Source organism: Patiria miniata, unplaced genomic scaffold, assembly GCF_015706575.1.
Source record: "Patiria miniata isolate m_02_andy unplaced genomic scaffold, ASM1570657v1 HiC_scaffold_8, whole genome shotgun sequence".
Taxonomy (NCBI): domain Eukaryota; kingdom Metazoa; phylum Echinodermata; class Asteroidea; order Valvatida; family Asterinidae; genus Patiria; species Patiria miniata.
The window spans coordinates 7,722,168-7,731,433 of NW_024037075.1; the positions used below are offsets into that span (position 1 = coordinate 7,722,168).

Here is a 9,266-nt window from a genome sequence, read left to right on the forward strand (position 1 = left end):
GAAGCCCTGTTTTCTCCCTGCAGGGTACTGTCTGGAATCCATGGATAGCGAGTCTGGACTTTTGTCGGATGTCAGAGGTAGAGGTTCAGTGTTGCCGGACAAAACCAAAGGTGACATCCAACTGACAGACCTTTCCCATCACTCCGGAAGCAGAAGAGCCTTCCAGTCTAGACAGTGATTTCAATGGACGTGTCATTGCCAGAAGCCATCAGGTTCAGGCTGCAATCCACAATATCCTCCACCACTCCGACAGGTGCTGGAGAAGAAATTACGCCTCTTGAAATCACTCTGACTTTGCTTGTAAAGAAGCCAGGAGATAGCGACTTCACGCCCGTGTTTGGAAGGGGACACTACTCAAAAGAGGTAAGAAAGCCCCCAAATCAACAGAATCGGGTTACACTCACTTTGCCCACTTTGCTTTCCCAGTTGTCCAGTATCTCATTTCTAAATGACTAAATTCTAAGCATGTTTGGCCCTCTTCATTGCACAGATTTTCAGAGTCACCCTGACAGCGACTTGCCTGAGAGACTGCTGCTCCCGAGCGATGACACAGCTCTGAAGGGCATTGAGCAGTTGCGTATTGAGTTTCCAAACTGTGGACGGTGGTGAATCAGCAAGACTGCAAGTGGAGGTTCTGGGATGTGCAGAAGGTAGGCTGCCCTAAAGGTTATTTTCATGTGTTTGTTTTGCTTGTTGGCTTTTTTATATGTTATTTACGGTTTCATCAAGTACATTTTGTCTGAAGTTGAACCTTGCAAGTTGCACGGAAAAAAACATTTGATGATATGACCTCGGGCCAAAGGTCTCACTACTTGCAAAATGCAAGGTATCTTTTCATCGGCTCATCCAAGTACATATTTGTGTGTTGCATTCTTTAGAATACACAACAACTGAAATGACCACTAAAGTCACCACTGTCACAACACCGACAACAACTGTCAGCGAAGAAACAACAAGCTCCCGAACCACGACGTCACAAATGTCAACTACTCCAGGTGAATAGTGTGGACGTGAACTTTTTACTAAAATTATCACCCTCGGACATTTCCATACCACCTCTCATCAAGCTTTTTCCACCCGAAATTACGCATGTCAGTGCTTTCTTTTCTGCATTTACCAACCGTTTCTCTGGATATTCTCAATGCAGGTTACTGTCTAGAGCCCATGGATGGGGAAAAGGGACTTGAACCTGAAGTTAAGGCGGCTGGAGATCTCACAATTGATAGTCAGACCTCCTACTTGACAATCACCCAGTGGCCAATTGACCCAAGCTCAAGTGATATCCCCAGCGTAGAGCTCCTCTTCCGTCAACCCATCAAGGTCACAGCAGTAGTCTTAGCCTCGCGTTCTCCTCAAGCAACAAGTGCACCCACGGGTCAGCCAGCAGCAAGCACAACCACATCCAGGACTGCTGCAGGGGAGAGGCTGACTGAGGTCACCCCACTCTGTCCACCAAGAAGCCCGACGATGATGAATTCACTACACTGGTTGATGATAACACCAACCAGCCCAAGGTATTAATACAGCCGTGTTAAACACTTGGCATTGCTTCTTTCTACGACCAGCTGTGTGTCCTTGATTTTGTTTCGCTCAGTTGTTTACATCCAGCTCCTGTTTTTCTTCTCAAGCCCAACACTGACCAATGTACTGACCAGGGCATTTTTCTCCCATCTTTTCCAGTTGATAACTGTCCGTCTGGAAGGAGACCAACCCGAAATCAAGTACTTGCCGATAGATGAAGACACACTGGATGGCATCACTGAACTGCGCGTACAATTCCAGTCTGTCAGTGACGATGACGCAACAACATTTGAGTTACATGTTCTGGTTTGCATCAAAGGTAGACCTTTAGAAATGTTCTTTTATTGTCTAAAACTCGAAAAGATATCTTCAGAACACTTTGTCCTGTTATTCGGCACCAACATCCCGAATGTCACCGTTCAGGCGATCTAAATAAACCACCAAAAGATGTAATTTTGTTTCCTCGCAGACTATTCTGTCAAAGACTTTATGCTTTAAATACACATTTCTCAACATTATTACCATTTTGCATAGAATACACCACTCAGCCGAGCCGACACAAGAACCACCAGTGTCACCACCACTCTGATAACCACGACTCCTCCCTCATCAACAACCAAGGTAAAGCAGGCCCAGTCATTGAAGATTAAATTGCCAACTCTTTTGCATCGACATCTCCATAGGTTTTGCTTGTGTTGGAAATGGGTTCTGTCTGGTGCCTGGAAACGTTTGCAGTTTATATCCCACTTGACCCAAATCGTTGGCTGTGTCTTGACGGAAGCCCTGTTTCTCCTCCCTGCAGGGTACTGTCTGGAATCCATGGATAGCGAGTCTGGACTTTTGTCGGATGTCAGAGGTAGAGGTTCAGTGTTGCCGGACAAAACCAAAGGTGACATCCAACTGACAGACCTTCCCATCACTCCGGAAGCAGAAGAGCCTTCCAGTCTAGACAGTGATTTCAATGGACGTGTCATTGCCAGAGCCATCAGGTTCAGGCTGCAATCCACAATATCCTCCACCACTCCGAAGGTGCTGGAGAAGAAATTACGCCTCTTGAAATCACTCTGACTTTGCTTGTTAAGAAGCCAGGAGATAGCGACTTCACGCCCGTTTTGGAAGGGGACACTACTCAAAAGAAGGTAAGAAAGCCCCAAAATCAACAGAATCGGGTTACACTCACTTTGCCCACTTTGCTTTCCCAGTTGTCCAGTATCTCATTTCTAAATGACTAAATTCTAAGCATGTTTGGTCCTCTTCATTGCACAGATTTTCAGAGTCACCCCTTGACAGCGACTTGCCTGAGAGACTGCTGCTCCCGAGCGATGACACAGCTCTGAAGGGCATTGAGCAGTTGCGTATTGAGTTCCAAACTGTGACCGGTGGTGAATCAGCAAGACTGCAAGTGGAGGTTCTGGGATGTGCAGAAGGTAGGCTGCCCTAAAGGTTATTTTCATGTGTTTGTTTTGCTTGTTGGCTTTTTTATATGTTATTTACGGTTTCATCAAGTACATTTTGTCTGAAGTTGAACCTTGCAAGTTGCACACGGAAAAAAACAGTTTGATGATATGACCTCGGGCCAAAGGTCTCACTACTTGCAAAATGCAAGGTATCTTTTTCATCGGCTCATCCAAGTACATATTTGTGTTTGCATTCTTTAGAATACACAACAACTGAAATGACCACTAAAGTCACCACTGTCACAACACCGACAACAACTGTCAGCGAAGAAACAACAAGCTCCCGAACCACGACGTCACAAATGTCAACTACTCCAGGTGAATAGTGTGGACGTGAACTTTTTACTAAAATTATCACCCTCGGACATTTCCATACCACCTCTCATCAAGCTTTTTCCACCCGAAATTACGCATGTCAGTGCTTTCTTTTCTGCATTTACCAACCGTTTCTGGATATTCTCAATGCAGGTTACTGTCTAGAGCCCATGGATGGGGAAAAGGGACTTGAACCTGAAGTTAAGGCGGCTGGAGATCTCACAATTGATAGTCAGACCTCCTACTTGACAATCACCCAGTTGCCAATTGACCCAAGCTCAAGTGATATCCCCAGCGTAGAGCTCCTCTTCCGTCAACCCATCAAGGTCACAGCAGTAGTCTTAGCCTCGCGTTCTCCTCAAGCAACAAGTGCACCCACGGGTCAGCCAGCAGCAAGCACAACCACATCCAGGACTGCTGCAGGGGAGAGGCTGACTGAGGTCACCCTCACTCTGTCCACCAAGAAGCCCGACGATGATGAATTCACTACACTGGTTGATGATAACACCAACCAGCCCAAGGTATTAATACAGCCGTGTTAAACACTTGGCATTGCTTCTTTCTACGACCAGCTTGTGTCCTTGATTTTGTTTCGCTCAGTTGTTTACATCCAGGCTCCTGTTTTTCTTCTCAAGCCCAACACTGACCAATGTACTGACCAGGGCATTTTTCTCCATCTTTTCCAGTTGATAACTGTCCGTCTGGAAGGAGACCAACCCGAAATCAAGTACTTGCCGATAGATGAAGACACACTGGATGGCATCACTGAACTGCGCGTACAATTCCAGTCTGTCAGTGACGATGACGCAACAACATTTGAGTTACATGTTCTGGGTTGCATCAAAGGTAGACCTTTAGAAATGTTCTTTTATTGTCTAAAACTCGAAGATATCTTCAGAACACTTTGTCCTGTTATTCGGCACCAACATCCGAATGTCACCGTTCAGGCGATCTAAATAAACCACCAAAAGATGTAATTTTGTTTCCTCGCAGACTATTCTGTCAAAGACTTTATGCTTTAAATACACATTTCTCAACATTATTACCATTTTGCATAGAATACACCACTCAGCCGACGACAAGAACCACCAGTGTCACCACCACTCTGATAACCACGACTCCTCCCTCATCAACAACCCAAGGTAAAGCAGGCCCAGTCATTGAAGATTAAATTGCCAACTCTTTTGCATCGACATCTCCATAGGTTTTGCTTGTGTTTGGAAATGGGTTCTGTCTGGTGCCTGGAAACGTTTGCAGTTTATATCCCACTTGACCCAAATCGTTGGCTGTGTCTTGACGGAAGCCCTGTTTTCTCCCTGCAGGGTACTGTCTGGAATCCATGGATAGCGAGTCTGGACTTTGTCGGATGTCAGAGGTAGAGGTTCAGTGTTGCCGGACAAAACCAAAGGTGACATCCAACTGACAGACCTTCCCATCACTCCGGAAGCAGAAGAGCCTTCCAGTCTAGACAGTGATTTCAATGGACGTGTCATTGCCAGAGCCATCAGGTTCAGGCTGCAATCCACAATATCCTCCACCACTCCCGACAGGTGCTGGAGAAGAAATTACGCCTCTTGAAATCACTCTGACTTTGCTTGTTAAGAAGCCAGGAGATAGCGACTTCACGCCCGTTTTGGAAGGGGACACTACTCAAAAGAAGGTAAGAAAGCCCCCAAATCAACAGAATCGGGTTACACTCACTTTGCCCACTTTGCTTTCCCAGTTGTCCAGTATCTCATTTCTAAATGACTAAATTCTAAGCATGTTTGGCCCTCTTCATTGCACAGATTTTCAGAGTCACCCTTGACAGCGACTTGCCTGAGAGACTGCTGCTCCCGAGCGATGACACAGCTCTGAAGGGCATTGAGCAGTTGCGTATTGAGTTCCAAACTGTGACCGGGTGTGAATCAGCAAGACTGCAAGTGGAGGTTCTGGGATGTGCAGAAGGTAGGCTGCCCTAAAGGTTATTTTCATGTGTTTGTTTTGCTTGTTGGCTTTTTTATATGTTATTTACGGTTTCATCAAGTACATTTTGTCTGAAGTTGAACCTTGCAAGTTGCACGGAAAAAAACAGTTTGATGATATGACCTCGGGCCAAAGGTCTCACTACTTGCAAAATGCAAGGTATCTTTTTCATCGGCTCATCCAAGTACATATTTGTGTTTGCATTCTTTAGAATACACAACAACTGAAATGACCACTAAAGTCACCACTGTCACAACACCGACAACAACTGTCAGCGAAGAAACAACAAGCTCCCGAACCACGACGTCACAAAGTCAACTACTCCAGGTGAATAGTGTGGACGTGAACTTTTTACTAAAATTATCACCCTCGGACATTTCCATACCACCTCTCATCAAGCTTTTTCCACCCGAAATTACGCATGTCAGTGCTTTCTTTTCTGCATTTACCAACCGTTTCTGGATATTCTCAATGCAGGTTACTGTCTAGAGCCCATGGATGGGAAAAGGGACTTGAACCTGAAGTTAAGGCGGCTGGAGATCTCACAATTGATAGTCAGACCTCCTACTTGACAATCACCCAGTTGCCAATTGACCCAAGCTCAAGTGATATCCCCAGCGTAGAGCTCCTCTTCCGTCAACCCATCAAGGTCACAGCAGTAGTCTTAGCCTCGCGTTCTCCTCAAGCAACAAGTGCACCCACGGGTCAGCCAGCAGCAAGCACAACACATCCAGGACTGCTGCAGGGGAGAGGCTGACTGAGGTCACCCTCACTCTGTCCACCAAGAAGCCCGACGATGATGAATTCACTACACTGGTTGATGATAACACCAACCAGCCAAGGTATTAATACAGCCGTGTTAAACACTTGGCATTGCTTCTTTCTACGACCAGCTTGTGTCCTTGATTTTGTTTCGCTCAGTTGTTTACATCCAGGCTCCTGTTTTTCTTCTCAAGCCCAACACTGACCAATGTACTGACCAGGGCATTTTTTCTCCCATCTTTTCCAGTTGATAACTGTCCGTCTGGAAGGAGACCAACCCGAAATCAAGTACTTGCCGATAGATGAAGACACACTGGATGGCATCACTGAACTGCGCGTACAATTCCAGTCTGTCAGTGACGATGACGCAACAACATTTGAGTTACATGTTCTGGGTTGCATCAAAGGTAGACCTTTAGAAATGTTCTTTTATTGTCTAAAACTCGAAAGATATATTCAGAACACTTTGTCCTGTTATTCGGCACCAACATCCGAATGTCACCGTTCAGGCGATCTAAATAAACCACCAAAAGATGTAATTTTGTTTCCTCGCAGACTATTCTGTCAAAGACTTTATGCTTTAAATACACATTTCTCAACATTATTACCATTTTGCATAGAATACACCACTCAGCCGACGACAAGAACCACCAGTGTCACCACCACTCTGATAACCACGACTCCTCCCTCATCAACAACCCAAGGTAAAGCAGGCCCAGTCATTGAAGATTAAATTGCCAACTCTTTTGCATCGACATCTCCATAGGTTTTGCTTGTGTTGGAAATGGGTTCTGTCTGGTGCCTGGAAACGTTTGCAGTTTATATCCCACTTGACCCAAATCGTTGGCTGTGTCTTGACGGAAGCCCTGTTTTCTCCCTGCAGGGTACTGTCTGGAATCCATGGATAGCGAGTCTGGACTTTTGTCGGATGTCAGAGGTAGAGGTTCAGTGTTGCCGGACAAAACCAAAGGTGACATCCAACTGACAGACCCTTCCCATCACTCCGGAAGCAGAAGAGCCTTCCAGTCTAGACAGTGATTTCAATGGACGTGTCATTGCCAGAGCCATCAGGTTCAGGCTGCAATCCACAATATCCTCCACCACTCCGACAGGTGCTGGAGAAGAAATTACGCCTCTTGAAATCACTCTGACTTTGCTTGTAAAGAAGCCAGGAGATAGCGACTTCACGCCCGTTTTGGAAGGGGACACTACTCAAAAGAAGGTAAGAAAGCCCCCAAATCAACAGAATCGGGTTACACTCACTTTGCCCACTTTGCTTTCCCAGTTGTCCAGTATCTCATTTCTAAATGACTAAATTCTAAGCATGTTTGGCCCTCTTCATTGCACAGATTTTCAGAGTCACCCTTGACAGCGACTTGCCTGAGAGACTGCTGCTCCCGAGCGATGACACAGCTCTGAAGGGCATTGAGCAGTTGCGTATTGAGTTCCAAACTGTGACCGGTGGTGAATCAGCAAGACTGCAAGTGGAGGTTCTGGGATGTGCAGAAGGTAGGCTGCCCTAAAGGTTATTTTCATGTGTTTGTTTTGCTTGTTGGCCTTTTTATATGTTATTTACGGTTTCATCAAGTACATTTTGTCTGAAGTTGAACCTTGCAAGTTGCACGGAAAAAAACAGTTTGATGATATGACCTCGGGCCAAAGGTCTCACTACTTGCAAAATGCAAGGTATCTTTTTCATCGGCTCATCCAAGTACATATTTGTGTTTGCATTCTTTAGAATACACAACAACTGAAATGACCACTAAAGTCACCACTGTCACAACACCGACAACAACTGTCAGCGAAGAAACAACAAGCTCCCGAACCACGACGTCACAAATGTCAACTACTCCAGGTGAATAGTGTGGACGTGAACTTTTTACTAAAATTATCACCCTCGGACATCATTTCCATACCACCTCTCATCAAGCTTTTTCCACCCGAAATTACGCATGTCAGTGCTTTCTTTTCTGCATTTACCAACCGTTTCTGGATATTCTCAATGCAGGTTACTGTCTAGAGCCCATGGATGGGGAAAAGGGACTTGAACCTGAAGTTAAGGCGGCTGGAGATCTCACAATTGATAGTCAGACCTCCTACTTGACAATCACCCTTGCCAATTGACCCAAGCTCAAGTGATATCCCCAGCGTAGAGCTCCTCTTCCGTCAACCCATCAAGGTCACAGCAGTAGTCTTAGCCTCGCGTTCTCCTCAAGCAACAAGTGCACCCACGGGTCAGCCAGCAGCAAGCACAACCACATCCAGGACTGCTGCAGGGGAGAGGCTGACTGAGGTCACCCTCACTCTGTCCACCAAGAAGCCCGACGATGATGAATTCACTACACTGGTTGATGATAACACCAACCAGCCCAAGGTATTAATACAGCCGTGTTAAACACTTGGCATTGCTTCTTTCTACGACCAGCTTGTGTCCTTGATTTTGTTTCGCTCAGTTGTTTACATCCAGGCTCCTGTTTTTCTTCTCAGCCCAACACTGACCAATGTACTGACCAGGGCATTTTTCTCCCATCTTTTCCAGTTGATAACTGTCCGTCTGGAAGGAGACCAACCCGAAATCAAGTACTTGCCGATAGATGAAGACACACTGGATGGCATCACTGAACTGCGCGTACAATTCCAGTCTGTCAGTGACGATGACGCAACATTTGAGTTACATGTTCTGGGTTGCATCAAAGGTAGACCTTTAGAAATGTTCTTTTATTGTCTAAAACTCGAAAGATATATTCAGAACACTTTGTCCTGTTATTCGGCACCAACATCCGAATGTCACCGTTCAGGCGATCTAAATAAACCACCAAAAGATGTAATTTTGTTTCCTCGCAGACTATTCTGTCAAAGACTTTATGCTTTAAATACACATTTCTCAACATTATTACCATTTTGCATAGAATACACCACTCAGCCGACGACAAGAACCACCAGTGTCACCACCACTCTGATAACCACGACTCCTCCCTCATCAACAACCCAAGGTAAAGCAGGCCCAGTCATTGAAGATTAAATTGCCAACTCTTTTGCATCGACATCTCCATAGGTTTTGCTTGTGTTGGAAATGGGTTCTGTCTGGTGCCTGGAAACGTTTGCAGTTTATATCCCACTTGACCCAAATCGTTGGCTGTGTCTTGACGGAAGCCCTGTTTTCTCCCTGCAGGGTACTGTCTGGAATCCATGGATAGCGAGTCTGGACTTTTGTCGGATGTCAGAGGTAGAGGTTCAGTGTTGCCG

General features: G+C 45.7%; 2 long non-coding RNA genes across 2 annotated transcripts; both read left to right on the forward strand.

Moving 5' to 3' along the window:
* The first annotated feature begins 602 nt into the window (after nucleotides 1–602).
* LOC119719086 lies at nucleotides 603–1,246 on the forward strand. The gene is made up of 3 exons (XR_005269875.1): nucleotides 603–650; nucleotides 879–995; nucleotides 1,148–1,246. It is a non-coding gene; the product is annotated as an uncharacterized LOC119719086 (long non-coding RNA).
* A 7,434-nt stretch (nucleotides 1,247–8,680) lies between these two features.
* Nucleotides 8,681–9,263, forward strand: LOC119719576. The gene is made up of 3 exons (XR_005269986.1): nucleotides 8,681–8,716; nucleotides 8,930–9,013; nucleotides 9,193–9,263. It is a non-coding gene; the product is annotated as an uncharacterized LOC119719576 (long non-coding RNA).
* Nucleotides 9,264–9,266: the final 3 nt, after the last annotated feature.